This window comes from Ambystoma mexicanum, chromosome 3q, assembly GCF_040938575.1.
Source record: "Ambystoma mexicanum isolate Mex_15411 chromosome 3q, UKY_AmexF1_1, whole genome shotgun sequence".
NCBI lineage: Eukaryota > Metazoa > Chordata > Amphibia > Caudata > Ambystomatidae > Ambystoma > Ambystoma mexicanum.
The window spans coordinates 637,124,192-637,140,063 of record NC_090926.1 but is presented as its reverse complement, the minus strand read 5'-3'; the positions used below and the strand labels follow the sequence as shown (position 1 = coordinate 637,140,063).

The following is a 15,872-nucleotide window of genomic DNA, read 5'->3' as shown; positions in this document are numbered from 1 at the left end:
AATGAAATATTCACAAGAGATAGCTGAGCGTGTTGGGGAGGGTTCTGGTTTAGGCTCACTTTTCTATTTGTACACCATGTTCCCCTCCCCTTTGGTTGTTCTTGGAATGGGCTCTCATGTATGGGGCTTAACCAATGGCAATCAGAGGATGGCCTTCACTATTGCACATGCGGCATACAACCTGAGCTCTTGGAGACCAGAATAATGGAATGGCTGGTTGTGCATCTACCCAATTCTTTAGTGGTGGAAAAGGGAAGCACCACATTCACAAATATATACTTGTAATAACACAAAGACAATTACTACAATAGTCAATAATGATGAATAAATGTACAGTCCGTAAAGACACACACACACAGTAGTCCCTTTAAGCCACAGTGGGTGTTTAACCATATTAGCCGCATTAATCTCTTTGCACAGTGCTATTGTATTGCTATTGTACAACCTCTTTGTATTGTGCCTAGAAAAGCGTGTGTACAGGCGCGTTATAAATGAATGATCATATCATATCATTGATCACTTTGCTTACAGAGATTTGTTCTGTATAGCAAGTTTAATTTCTTGTTTGTGGGTTTACTGCTCTAAATGCTAAGTTAAGCTACATAAAAACCGGAGCACTTGATTTCAGATTCATTTCCTGTGTGCCCAGAGCCCTTATTGCACATCTAAAGTATCCCCTAATCTGCCATCAGAAAACCTGACTGCACAGCTGGATTGTCTTACATATCATAACTATTGTTAATTATTGTGTTGCTGCAGAATGTTACTGCACAGCCAGACTGACTTATTTAAGGCAAGATAATCTCACTGCACAATCAAATTGAATATTTAGCTGCAAAAGAATTTGGTTGCATAGGTCGGTTAATTTATTTGTGATCAAAACTTAATTTCATAGACAGGTCAAGTATCTTGCTACTGACATAAAACATCACTGCATTGATAAATGCATTATTATTTTGTTGCCTGATTATTATATGAGATGGAATCATTCATTTTGTGACAAACAGACTCTTAGCCAGATAGAGTTGCCACTGCTTAAAATTACTGACTGCTTCGGCTAACCTCCTGTTGCGACGGTACAATACCCTCATTGCATTACCAATCTACCTACTGCACATAACTCAATTCGACATCATCGTACTGCTAAATAACCACATAACCATTCTTTTTCTCAAATGTAGGCCACCCTCTTGCTTAATCAAATAACATGTGCATAATCAGATCCACCTAGTGGTCATTAACATAATTACCTGCACAAGCACTGGACCACTCTGTTTTGGGACCTGCTTAACACCCTCTCCCACTGAACCATTGTAGAAACCGGCCCCTCCCACATAACAAAACCAAATCATGACTAGAACATGAAAAGACATCAAGGTTAGAGCTGACGAAACAAGAAAGAAAGCTACGGAGTCCAGGATGATAAAACTCATAAGTCATTCAACAGAGGACATGGGAGAAACATAACTTCTTCCATGGGCGAAACATTACTTTTTCCCCCCAACAGACCCATTACTGCCATCATCTTAAGATATCTCCTCAAACATTGACTTGCACCAGCAGCTAACAACCTTCTCTTGCTTCACATCAGCAACACAACCGAAAAGGAACCAACCAGAAACAACGATAATCCCACCAACACCCCAACAAGCCAACAGATGAATGCAATATTCACACATCTGCCTAACACCCAACTTTGAGAAGCAGTTCATTACTATGGTCACCATCATTTACACCCTACATCATGAAAGAACATCCCACAATTATCCCTCACTGAAATGTGCAAGCCCACCATTGCCCCATGAAAAACCTATTGAATCTACTTGAGCAGGAAAAATCAACATTCTGCCACTTATGGTAATGATTCCCATAAGTTTGGGTGACACCAGATGCCTCCTAATCAGTGCCTGATTCATCATCAAACACTCCTCTGACACCTATAGTCTTCTCAGTGAGGGGAAAAGAGATATACTTGCATTACAGAAACCTGATTCCTGGATGATCACTCACCAGCCATACCTGAAATAATTCCTGCAGGATTCAAAATAAATTTCACACACTCATCAACACTCATTTTCCTCTTTGTATACAAACCGCTGTCTTTCAACCCTTTCTTTAGCAACTACATGGCAGAAATAATCACTAACCTCGCCATAGACCACCAACACCTTATGATCTTGGTAGATATCAACGTCTTGCTTGAGCAGGAAGACCGCACTACTTCAAATTCATCTCTGCAAATCTTGTCGTCCTTCACCTTAATAAATCGGTCGGCGAACATCTCATGAGGCTGGACACACCATATTGGGCCCAGCCTGACCACCCCGGGGGACCATATCCTTATCTCAATTACCAGTTTCACCAATGCTTGTGCGCTAGCAAACCCTTATAAAGGACCCCCAATGTTACCCAAACCCTGGAAAAAATGTAAATGGACTCCCAGTTGAAAAAACTCACAGCCACTAAGCCTGACATTTCGACCCATCCTTAAATCAGAACACCGGACGACCTGCAAAATGACATTCACGATTGGATAAAACATTCAAACATTGCAAAGGAGACACACTTTCAAATGGTTAAACCCCAAACTAAATCATATAAAAAAGAAAAGGAGATCTCGAAAAAATGTGGAGAAGCAACCTACGTACAAACTAACCTAACATTGCCAATCGTGGTTTGACAGAGTTGAACTAACAAAGCTAAAAAAAATCCATCAGCTCGAATCAATTCCACTCAACAAGGCCAGATGGAAGTCTGTAAAACCATGAAGAAATAAAGGAAACCACAGCTGTCAACACAACTCTTTTGGCAACCCAAGAATTCTGTGAGTTAATGGTGTCACACTTCAGCAGCAAATTAATGAAAATACAGACCACCTTAACAGGAAAGAACCAACAGTTCCCTACCCACTTAGAGAAGAGACCCACAGCTTCTCCCATTCCATCATTAACTGCGTTTCACCTTCTCTCAATTCAAGAACTGCTTTTCAGCTCCAGAAACCCGTCAGGTTTCCTTGAATACCTGCGTCACCCAACCACCTACACAATGCTCATCCAGCTTTGGAATCCACTTCACGTGCGTTCTCAACACCTATATTGAACAAAGGACTTTCTTGTTTGCCTTCAAACTGCCTTTGTTAAACCATCCTCAAAACACCAATAGTTGACCAAAGTGATCTGGATACTTACTGGCATGTATCCGACAAACCGTTTATTGGTAAACTCCTGTAAAAACTCAAATACCAACAGCTCTTTGAACAAGTTGAGATCAACAACCTCGTGCAGCAATCTCAACATGGTTTCAGGCCAATGAGAGGGCCAGAATGAACTCTTTTCTCAATTCGAGGCATTCTAAAGAATAACAGAGAGAATGACACAAGAAGTGCACACGTTCTAGTGGACATCTACACAGCATTTGACATCAACAGTCATGAGATCCTACTAAAGAGCCCAAAGGACATGAGGAGTAAGGGAATAAACATATGCTGACCTCATTCACTCTTGCTGACAGGGAGAAAAGAAAAAAAGTAATACGCCCCCTTCAGATCTTCGCCTGACAAGCAAAGTACCCAAAGGTTCCAGTCACTTGCCTCATACCTATTACAACTCATTAGCAACAAGGCATCACTTCATTAAACAATGAAGATGACATTCAAATTGTCTACAAATTGAATCATGAATCATCCAACAACGAACAGAATTGACCTCATGTTATTCATGCCCTACTGTGATTTTCCTCGGGACAGCACACTGTGACCTTGCTGGCTATTATTCGCTACTAGGCACCCTATCCGAAGTGCACCTCATGTTACCTCTGAGTGTCCTCAATGAGAGAGCTCCCTTGGAAATACTTCGATCCACTGTTTACTTAGTATCCACTTCTGCTTGCTCCTTTTGACTTCCACTCCTGCTCCACTACACTCTGTCCTTCTCTCATCTACACACCTTTCTCTCTTACCCTCTGTCTTGTCGTATTTCCACATATTTTCCCACTCTCTCTCAAGACCCGTAGCTGCATGCTGCCCTCAGCCAGAGACACCAGCCCTATTAATGGGCTCCAGGACATTGCATCACAATTACCTTAATCGAATGGCACTCCTACTAAGAGGTCCCCTACAACGGATCGACGCTTCAAGTCAGCAATCAGGAACTCCTCGCACAAACATTCTCAATGTCTATGCTCGAACACACTGTAGCAGAACAACTACGAAACGTGTGTAGGGATGCACGTGCACCGTCCCAAACGTGCAAAGAGGTTTAGAATGCAGAAATACTATTAGCATAGAGAGCTGGTCATTTACTGATAGCATTTCTGTCGTTTGGTTTAGCATTTTCTGCACACCTGTTATTTGGAGTAAGCTTTAGCACACTTTATAGAGCACTGCACGATGAAAAGAGGAGCAGCAACAATATTGTTCATTATATTTAGAGTTTAGGTACAGGATATCTTAAGGGCTTTATAGCTAGCATAGTGAATTAAGTTGTGCTTTATTTGTATCGACGAGAAGTCATAATATGTTATTTTGGTAATTGGTGAAAGGGTGGCTAAGGTGCCACGCAGGAAAAATATTAAGTAGGATAGATGTTAATTTGTTAGTAACATCAGGGCTGTCGGCCACGCCCATGTTAACAAGAGTTCTGCCATCTTGAATTAGGCCCAGTTAGAGGCTGCATCTTCTGTCAATAACAATATAGGGCTGCATCTTCGTGCTTCTGTTTGGCTAATTTAATTAGAGTTTATTCATCATTCCCCAGCCAGTGTTCTGGCAGCCAATGTCCCTGGTGGATGGGTGAAGAGATGGGCTATCATTGCAAGGTTTAGCAACTCAGAGGGCTGGTACTGAAACTCATTATAACATTCTTGTTCCAGACAATAGATTAGTGGTGCATCTGTGAAGGACACATCTTACTGAGAACATAGCTTAGGGTCCAGACATTGCCAAGGCCGGAAATAGGCTGGGGTTATACTGCTCCGATTGTGAAGAGGCCAAGACCATTGGAACTGCAACAGAAACACCGAATAGAAAAGTTAATCTCCAAGGGAAGTGACTAGATTGTGTTTTTTATAACACCACCTGGTTCTCAAGAGAGTAGGCAATGATGCGTGCTAGGAAAGCAACATGTTTCAAGACGGGAGTTGCAAGAGCTGTTACCAAATGGTACAGCTGCAAGCTCGATAAAGACACTGTTTAGATTTGCCAAGTTGTCAGGTCTCATGAGAAAGTCCACTAAATTGCCACAGGGTATTGACTTCACTGTTCACACTCACTCCTGATTGGGTCTCTTTGAGGGGCATGCACATCATGAATTATGTCAAGTTGTTCTGACCAATAAGCAACATACATTGTTATGAAACGTTACCCGAGTGTAAAATTGACCTATTGGAACAAACTATATTCTGCTGACTACAGAAGTAAGTCATTCATAGATGGTTGTACTCCTGCCATCACAGATAGGTTATTGACCAATGGGGTAGTAAAATATTGGTGATGTTTAGATTTTTATATAGGGGCTAGCCAATAAGAAATGTGGGTTTGATTTTTATTCAATACATGTTGCATATGTAGATTTTGTGGTTTCCTGCTATAAAACCTGTAACTGAAATGGACATGTCAATTGTGTTTTCAGTTTTACATTTCTACTGAGGTAGCTGACACTCCTGGCCATAGTTGTTTGTAATAAAAGTTGTTTTTCTTGCCAAGCGTGTACTATTCCTTGCCCTCTTGGATTGTTTTTTATCGATCGGTTTTTGGGCCTACCTTTCACTCGCACACCACAATTTAGGAGCCCACCTAACAGACAATAAATAGCAGAAAGCTGCACCTCTCCAACCGGCTTACATTTCATAGTCCCAGCCAATGCACCTTAGCCCCGCAAACACAGACGTCTCCTTTCTGGACTTGAATACCTCATCCTTAACACAAAACACCCGAAACAGACCCATATACAGAGCCCCGATTCTCCTGAACTTCACACATCATCAAACGAGCAGGGTTGACTGGAATCTAACATTCCCTGTATTATTTTCAAATAGTGTCAATTCACATTAGAAGCAGGATAAAGCAGACCTTTCAGCTACACATCAAAACAATGATTTAGCTTATCGATTATTTTGGTAAATCCAGATACATTCTGTGTGTGCTGCAAAGAAAAACAACCTACCATGAACTTATATTTTCATCAAACTAGCTTTATTCATCAAAGAACAAAAGTGTACACTGATTCTACAGATCTTTAGCTGAAATGTGACAATTACATTAGCTATATAAGAATTATTGTACATATAATAGATATTAACCATGTTCACTGTCTTACTCTGCCCTTTGCCAATGTTACACTTTTCAAAAAGGATAGTCTAAGTTAACAACCGGCACTTAACAAACAGGTGCAACTATGCTCACGGGGTTCTCATTAACTTATGAGAAGATCGATGTGAGTCATCATGTATACATCATGTATACTTCTAATTTCTGTTCCTGATTCTATTTCAATAACTCACTGACCTTAAGTTGATGACAAATGTGATGGCTAGTAAATAGAGACAAATTGAGGACTAGAGTTGGTAGATTTTGTTTATCACATTTCTTTTGTCCTATAGACTTAACACATGAATCAATTGTACTTGTAATTATGTGAAGCCACACTTGATTGGTGTGGACCCAGATCAAGAAAAACATTTTATAAAATATTTTGCACTTAGACGTTCTTGAAATAAATTACATTTGCACCACTTTGCACCTTACCTAATATGAGAAATACCAGACAAGATTAATTCTTGATTTGGCCACTCTTGAACTTTAAAAGAACGGGAAAGTGGTTCTCTCTGCTGCATATGTTATTTAGTAATCAGTTAAAAGGGAGCAAAATATTGTGCTCGTAATTGCCAAATTACAATTTTACGAGTGCACTTCTGTGCGTTAAGCTGGTGAGTGTTACACCTGCATATGCCAGCAGCACGTTTGATGGGAAACACGCACAGACCTAGGAAAGGTGGCTCTGTAATGATTTGAATTCATGTGAAAAGGGTCACATAGGATTCCTGTAATGTGTGAGCTTGGCACAGGTTCAGTTTGGTACCAAAGTCGACTATGGCAAAGTATCTACTCTATACATTCTAAAGCACCAGTAGTCAAAAGTGATTGAATAATTGACTCAGAACTCATTCTAAATATATATGTAACCCGGTAACATCGTTTGCCAATCGCACAAAATTAGGTATATGAAACATTTAGACCCAAACTCACTGTAAAAAGATTTACAAAGTCAGAAACTAGCAGCAGTGTGGACTGTCATGACATGCTTACAATTATCTGGGAGAAAATATATTACTTAGTCCATTTACATCTACCATCACCACCAAAATACTGTGTGACCTGTTATAAGCAATTCCCTCCCAGTATTGATAATGTATTTGCAATAAAACAGGTATGCGTTGCAAATCAATTAAAAAACTGTATATTTTTTTAGACATCTGATCAAATAATTTGATTCAAGCTGAAATAAAATAAATACAATTTTGTCATAATGTAGTTTACATTTTCCATTACAAATAAATATTTTGTATTTTTCACTTGGAGACAATCATTCCGGTGTATTTCATTAAACAAAGACATTGGGCCTCATTACGGGTCTGGCGGTAACTCTGCCTGTGATACCGGAGGGTTGCCGCAGACCCGAAACAAATTACTGGTGCCTGGCATGCCGTATTACAACCCCGGCCGCCGGGAAGTCAGGCGCTGGTAATTCCGTTAATCCTCATTCCCATAGAGTCCAACAGGACTCAATGGGAATGGGCAACATGGAAGCTTCTGTGACAGTCTGCTTACCGTGGCCGCTGTGTCCGGCAGGGTCAGAACTACAGGACACAGTGACTCCGACAACCAGCCCTGTAGTATGCCGGTTCAGAAACAATGGTGCCAGTAAGCTTACCGGCACCGTTGTTTCCAAAATGGCATGCTTGTAATGAGGGCCATTGTTTTAGTCAGGATCTCGTGAATGGTCTGATCGTCAAAGCATGTGGCTTTAAAATGTGTCAAAAATCATTAAACATAAATAGCTTGCGGTTGTATACCTCGACAATGCTTGAACAGGCATTACACAAAAACACAGTTAAGGTTTTCATGTAGATTGAGCTGCACCACATCCAAACACCATATTTCAGGCTTACAGGTACTTGTAAAAATTAACAGAGTTCAGAGTTTAGTCATTAGCAGATGCATTTCAGAACATGCACATGTAGATTAATGAATATTTCTCAATTTCAGACAAATCCACTTCTGTAATTGCTATTAGCATAAGAACAAAGAGAAACACAACTTTTTTTAATGGAATTTTCGTCTGATAATGTTTAAAGGACACATGTGAAGATTTCATAATCAAGACCATGAAACTATCAACGTCATTGTATATGTTCATTTCTGCCAACGTTACGATATAAAGGCATCGTCTAATCAACGTTCCACTGAGGTGCCATGAAGAAGTTGTTCCTTGGTTTGTATTATCAGTGATGATCCCTACAAGGCTCAGCAAAGGAGTAAGCTGGCAGCCATGCTTAAGGCTATGAGACCAGGTCTGCACCATGTAACCGCTATGCCCTGGACCTGGAGGATCCATTTCTAGAAGGAAACCTCTAAGACATGAGGAGCTTTTGGCAGATATCTGTTCCAGAGACAGCATTTGAGCTGCTCAACCTTCATTATACTCAACATGATGACTAAAGTTCTTTGGTGCGCAACTTAGTTGAATATGTTTATGCTTAATCCAATCAGGTAGAAATATGCATTATCCGTGCATAAGTACATATTTTTGCAATGCCCCACATTTTCAGAAATTAAAGAAAGATCTGCTATGGTTAAATAGCCTTGAAGTGGATCTCTTTTTTCGCTTCTTCTTAATGATAGGCACCCAAACCAGGCCAGTCACCAGGATCATTAGTCCAATGGACAGTGCAGCTGGTCCAATTTGTTTAGAGAGTTTTGCATCTGGATACCACACAAAGTGCATAGTCGTCAGGATGACCCCCAGAAGGAAAAATGCTCCTCCAATGGACATAATAATAATTGGCTTCTGGTAGGTGTCCCAAGCACTTTTTGGGGCATTGGTCCAGAGAGATTCACTCCTTGAGTAACTGAACAGCGTGCTTTCAGTCTGACTGGTGATGAAGTCTTTGGACTCAGAGGAGGATCGCTCTCCACTTCCATCTTCACTCGTAACAATGCTCTCTGGAATTGTTTCCATTTTTACATGCTCTCCTTTTCGACACAAGTGGATAATTTACTAGACATAAAAAATACAAAACAAGAGGTTAGTCAATGTTCTACAAAAACTGTTTGCCAAGTGCAATCCAGTTTCATAAAACCTAGATGGGCATCTGCAGTAAGCTAGAAGTAAGGTTTGTTTCCGTAAATCAGCATAGATGTTACAGTGCAGGTTAGTAAGGTTTGGCCATCGATTCTTAAAATGCTATTTATGTAGACGCGTAGACAGGGTGGAACCTGAGCGGCAAGGCATACCCAAAATCTTTAAACGCACACTCAGCAGCAGTGTGTGGGCTTTTACAGATGTTAATTCACTGCAGTGGAGACAAGTACATTAGCTTCAGACAATCCTGGCTACGCCTCTGCCTTTATGTACAATTCAATTCTTTGTACAGAACGCCAAGCCCTGTCCACTGTTACTCTACAGATGCACTCAGATAGAGTTCCATAATGTCTAGTTAGGGACTCGATATACCCAACGAATATAATGTTATGGTAATTAAAACATAGGAAACAAACATCCACTTATTTTAAAATATTAAGGAAGCAATTTTATCTAACCGGCACAATTTTATAACCTTAATCTGATAGTTTCTAACTCAATCAATATACTTGATATAACAGTTAGGGCACATTGCTACCCAATGAGTAGGAAAATTGTCACTGGAAAGCATAAGCGTGCCAAACAGTGGAACTTCATCCCTTGGTATGTGCATGCCCTCAGCTGTTGCATGGGAGAGTATGGAATCCCTTGATAAAGGCATGGAGGGTTGCTCAGTTCAGGCTAGGGTAACTTGCCATTGTTCAATATTGTCACGTGAATATCTCCCCTCTGTTCTCATCTTACTCGATCTCTCGTCTGCCTTTGACACAGTCAACCATGCCATCCTGCTCAATCATCTCTATGATAACCTGGGGTTCACCGATCAGGCCCTGCCCTGGCTGACCTCCTTCCTCTCTGATCAACCCAGCCAGGTCCAACTTGGGCTCTTCCTTTCCTCTATCTCACTCTCTACCTGTGGTGTTCCCCAGGGGACTAACTCTCTCCCTGGCTGTTCAACCAATACCTGTCACCTCTCGCCCACTGCTTTGCTGCTCTCTGCTCCAACTTCCACTGCTATGCAGATGATACTCAGCTCGTTTTCAGGTTCCCCTCTGCCACTTCTTCTCCTTCTCTCATCTCTGATTATCCGTCTGCTATCCTGGAGTGGTGTGCCACCAATGATCTCTGCCTTAATGCAGTAAAACGGAGATTCTCCTCATTGGCACACGTGCACCCTCCTTTCCTGTCACTCTCTGGCCGGCCTCCCTTGGCCCTCTTCCTGCTCCCACCTATGAGGCTAAGAACCTCTGGGTCATCTTCGACTCCACACTCTCCTTTCGCCTCACATCTCTGACGTCTCTAAGAAGTGAAACTACCAACTTCACCTCATCAGAGGTATTCTTCATTTCCTCTCCTTCCCCCAGAAGCTCACTGTCTCTAGAGCTCTGGTTCTCTCTAGACTGGACTACTGCAACAGCCTCTTTCTAAATCTGCCTGCTTCTACTCTCCCTCCTCTGCAACTTCAGAACAGGACTACAAGACTTGTTCCTGGCCTCAAGCACAGGGATCGTCTCTCTCCTGCACTGAAATCTCTGCATTGGCTCCCAGTGTCAAGGAGTTCCCCCCTTCTCACCTGAGTCCGATCTTTGCTGGATTTCTTGGTCGATGCCTCCTTGCGGACGGATCGGGTCTTGAATAAGGCTGCACAAGTCTCTTCTGACTCCAGCGTGCATTCAAAGTTCTGGGGTGCAACGATCCAGGAATCTGGGAAATTAAGAAAGTGCACTACTCAGCACACGAGTCCAGGAAGTAAGAAAGAAAGGAGAGGGACTAGGAATGGAGTTTGTAGGGACAGAATCAGCGAAGCAATACCGCAAGCTATGGAGCACACGTCTGGTCGCTACTACGCAATAGCATTGAGATGCGCGGAGCCGCGGGGGGCGTGGTCTATTAATAGAACACGCTACGTCCAACGTGTAGAGCGAGGATGGTGTTTCACGCTGGACGGCCATGTTGGGAGTACCAGGGAGTGCAAGCCCCTTTGAGACAAGGACCAGGAAGTCCAAAAGGGGTGCGTTCTGTAGGTCATGACAGCACACCTCCTCCGAAGACCCGTTCCTCCAGGTTTGCCCGGGTGTATGAGGTGAAATTTTCTGAGAAGTCGAGGGGCCTTGAGATTAGAAAGTGGTTCCCAGGTTCTTTCACTAGGAGGATATCCCTTCCATTCAACCAGGTATTGAAGCTGACCCCGTTTATACCTGGAGTCGCATATTCGGGACACTTCATATTCCAGTTGGTTGTCGACCAGCAGAGGAGGGGGTCTGCAGGATTTCCGGGAGGATTGGATGTAGGGTTTTAATAAGGATGTGTGAAAAACTGGGTGAATTTTCTTCCAGGAGTCTGGTAGTTTGATCCGGTATGAGACTGGATTTATAATTTCCTTGATGGGAAATGGACCATAGTACCGAGGGGCCAATTTGTTTAGCCGTAGATGTTGGGGTAGTAATTTCGAGGACAATCAGACTTGATCACCAATTGCATAAGAAGGCCCTGGTCTTCTTTTGGAATCCGCATACCTCTTAATCTGTGTTCTGGCCTTCTCTAAGGTTTCTTTGGCCTCCTGGTGTACGTTGATGAGGGTTTCGATCCAGGAGTCGACAGTATGTACCGGTTTGGGATGAGGGAGAACAGAGGGTAGAACCGATGGATGGAAACCTTGGCTACAATAAAAGGGACTGGTCTTAAGTGCTGAATGATCGGAATTGTTGTAGGCAAATTCAGCCACGGGTATCAGGAGCGACCAGTCATCCTGAACGTTGGTGGCGAAACATCGAAGATATTGTTCCAGGTTCTGATTAGCATGTTCTGTGGCCCCGTTGGTTTGGGGATGATAACCTGATGAGAGGACGCGTTGGATTCCCAAAATGCGACAGAGATGTTTCCAGAATTGGGAGACGTATTGAGGTCCTCGATCAGATATGATCTTGGAAGGACGTCCATACAGACGGAATATGTGTTCCAGAAAGATTCCAGCAAGTTCGGACGAGGATGGTAGCTTACACAGGGGTGTAAAATGAGTCATATGAGTGAACAAGTCAATGGTAACCATGTTGGTCGTGTATCCTCGGGAAGGTGGTAATTACACAATGAAGTCTGTAGCAATGAATTCCCATGGCCTTGTTGGCAGTGTAGGTTGCAGTAGATGACCCGCCGGTCTCTTGTTATCATGTTTATTTTGACTACAGATAGCACAAGCTTGGATGCACTGCTGTACATCGGTCTTCATTCCAGGGCACCAAAACTGTCTTTGTATGAGGCGGAGGGTGTTGGTTATGCCACGATGTCCGGAGTGAAGGGTATCATGACAGAGGTTTATTATTCTTTGTTTTAATTTCTGTGTGGGAATGACCAGTACATTGTCCTTGAATAAATATCCTTCCTTGATTCTTAGATTCCATTGATTCTTCCTTGAAATATCCTTCCACAGATCAGAGGATTGGGTTTGCACTTGAATCTCTTCCAGGAGATTGACTGCTTGAGCTACAAAAATCGTGTGGGGAAACATCTTAGGATAGGCCCTATCTTCAGTAGTTACATAGTCAGGACGTCGAGATAAGGCGTCAACAATCAGGTTTTGTGATCCGGGAACATGAGTGATGTGGAACTGGTACTGGGCAAAGAAGTAGGCCCAACGCGCCTGACGACTGTTCCTACACTCCAATGACTGTAGAATTTGAAGATTCCGATGGTCTGTGCGGACCTGAACTGGATGTCTAGCACCCAGAAGTAGATGTCGCCATTTAGTGAAGGCTTGGCGGATGGCTAACAGTTCCTTTTCCAGGACGGAGTAGTGTGACTCACTGGGGGTCAGGGTTTGTGAAAGGTAAGAAATGGGGTGTTCCAGTTTATCCTCAAATTCCTGCTTCAACACCGCTCCTATGACGTAGTTAAAGGCATCCGTTTCCACTAGGAATGGTCTATTTATGTCGGGTTGGGCTAAGATGGGGGCTTGCATGAACTCTGCCTTTAAACGTTGGAATGCCTTATCTTGCGGTGTAGACCAGATAAAGGGGGTGTCTTTCTTCAAGAGAGCAACGATCGGCTGAACGATCTCGGAAAAGGTGGACATGAACTTCCGGTAGAAGTTGGCAAGCCCCAGGAAGGATTGAACTTGTTTCATGGACGTGGGAGCGGGCCATGCCAGTATGGCCTTTACCTTTGAAGGGTCCATACCAATTCCTTCTGGGCTAAGGATGAATCCTAGGTAGTGAACAAAAGTAACGTGAAACAAGTATTTTTCGGGTTTGGCTAAAGGTTTGTGTTCATGGAGTCGTTGCAATACTGCCTTTACATGTTCTTCATGCTTTAGAAGGTCCTTGGAAAAGATCAATATGTCGTCCAGATAGACAATGACGAAGAGGAATAACATGTCAGAGAACACCCTATCCATGAAACGTTGAAAAACTGCGGGGGCATTAGCTAGTCCAAAGGTCATAGTGACCAAAGGGTGTTCTAAAGGCGGTTTCCATTAGTCTCCTTCCCGGACACAGATCAAATGGTTGGGAACCCCAGAGATCCAACTTTGTGAATATTATGGCACCTCTCACAGCTTCCAGGATATCCGAAATCAAGGGCAATGGGTACCGGTCTTTGAGGGTGCATTGATTTAAGCCACGATAGTCGAGGCAAAGTCTGAGTTCCTTGGTGTCCTTCTTGGGAACAAAGAACAACGAAGCAGCCACTGGAGATTTTGAAGGTCTTATGGTGCCATTTCCAAGGTTGGTATCCAGGTATTCTCGGAGGGCCTTTTTCTCAGGTTCGGAAAGGATGAACATTCTGCCGAAGGGAATCACTGCTGAGGGATCTGTATCTATGGCGCAGTCTTCAGGTGTGTGAGGGGGTAAGGCCTGGACTATGGCAGTTGAAAATACATCCGCATATCCCTGATAGGCCTCAGGGTCTTGTATGATATTGGAAACCATGAGTGTGTTTGCTGGTCTCTTGGTGGTTCTTTAGGGGATGTCAAGGAGGGATCCAGGAATAGACAGTGAGACATACAAAACTCTGAGCCTAGGAATAGTGATCCTGCCGTCCAATTGATATATGGATTGTGCTTCTGTAACCAGGGCATACCCAATACCATGGGGTAATGAGCTGACTTAATGATGTCCAATCTAATCCGCTCTTGGTGATGGTTTATAGAAAGCTGACTCTCTTTAGTCTGCAGGCTTATGGGCCCTGAAGTGAGGGGTCTTCCGTCGATTGCTTCCACCGGCTGCATGGTGCTTCGTGTCTCGTATGGAATGTGATGACTAACAACCCAATCTTGATCAATAAATATTCCCATAGCTCTGCAGTCTACCAAGGCCAAAATGGAATAGGTCTTATTCTTGGAGGGCGATAGGAAGGCCTGCAGTATCACCAAATTGTTTTGTCCAGGTGTCATGACCACAGGTTAGTTTAGTTTCCCATACTTGTCCTAAGAGTTGCAGGTTTATAGGGAATTTATTTGCCCTAGCTAGTTATTGATTCTAACTCCCCATATTAATGGTTAGTTGAGTTTCTTTAATGGCCGCTAGGTGGTGCCTCTGGGTCAGTTAGTTAGCGGGTCTAGTTGTTGTCATTTGCCAGCTATTTAAGCCCCGCCCCTCAGGAGGCTCGCGCTTCGCGTCGTTTGTCTGAGTTCAGACTGAACGCTCGCCGCGTACCTCCGTTCCCTGTCACCGCTCATTAGACCTTGTCCACAGTTTATTCCATTCATTCCTTGAGTAACTTTAATTAGTTATCAGCTCCCTTCCTGTGTTTTTTCCAGTTGCTGCCGTTCCCGGCTCAGTCCTGTCATAGCGGTCTCCTCATCTCTCAGTTCGTAGCAGTTTTCTCTCACGCAAGTATACCTATTAAGTGCAAATGCAATTGCTCCGTTTGTGTTGCCTTATCTGATACATTGAAATTGTGTATAAATGCTATTTGGATTCCTCACGCATTTTCAGGATATTACGTTGTTTGTAGCGGGTTTGCGCCCTTTCCTGTGGAGTTTTGTCTTGGAAGCTGATTTTCTAGTCAGATAATTTTGGTCACACTAAGGTTCATATTACGCTCTGTAATAAGGTGTTTTTCCATTACCGTCCCGTAGTGTAGTGAGGTAGTTTTTTCTGTCATTCTACACTTGCATCACACCTCAGCTTATGCCCCCTTTAGGTCCAAGTAGCATAGGGCTTCTGTCATTTGTTTAGTGCCAATTTAGTCCCTTTCAAAAGAAACTATTATCCAGTATTCCATTCTTCAGGACTTGCGCCCCTGTATAGAACAGGATGGAGAGCTCAATAAATTAAATACCAAGGTGAGATATTTGCTGCCCCCCATATTACCAGTTTTGACTTTCAGTTTTACGTGGGAAAACTAAGGAAGGGAAAATTGTTATTTTCTCCTCAGAAATTCAGTGTCTAGTTCCCAGGAAGGTAGAAGTCAGTTGGAGTTCCAGAAGGTTCCCGCAGAGTTTTCAGGTGAGCGTTACAGAACGCGAAGCCGCTTTGAAAAAATACTCTGCCTGGCCATTATGGAAACTCCAGAAGT

The 15,872-nt window shown here is 42.9% G+C and overlaps 1 long non-coding RNA gene across 1 annotated transcript in view; it reads right to left on the bottom strand.

The window, feature by feature from the left end:
• Positions 1 to 9,245: 9,245 nt before the first annotated feature.
• LOC138582842 (uncharacterized) overlaps positions 9,246 to 15,872 on the bottom strand; it is a 577,570-nt gene continuing 570,943 nt past the window's right edge. Inside the window, exon 3 of the long non-coding RNA XR_011305089.1 lies at positions 9,246 to 9,275. This is a non-coding gene — a long non-coding RNA (uncharacterized lncRNA). The remainder of the gene's footprint in view (positions 9,276 to 15,872) is intronic.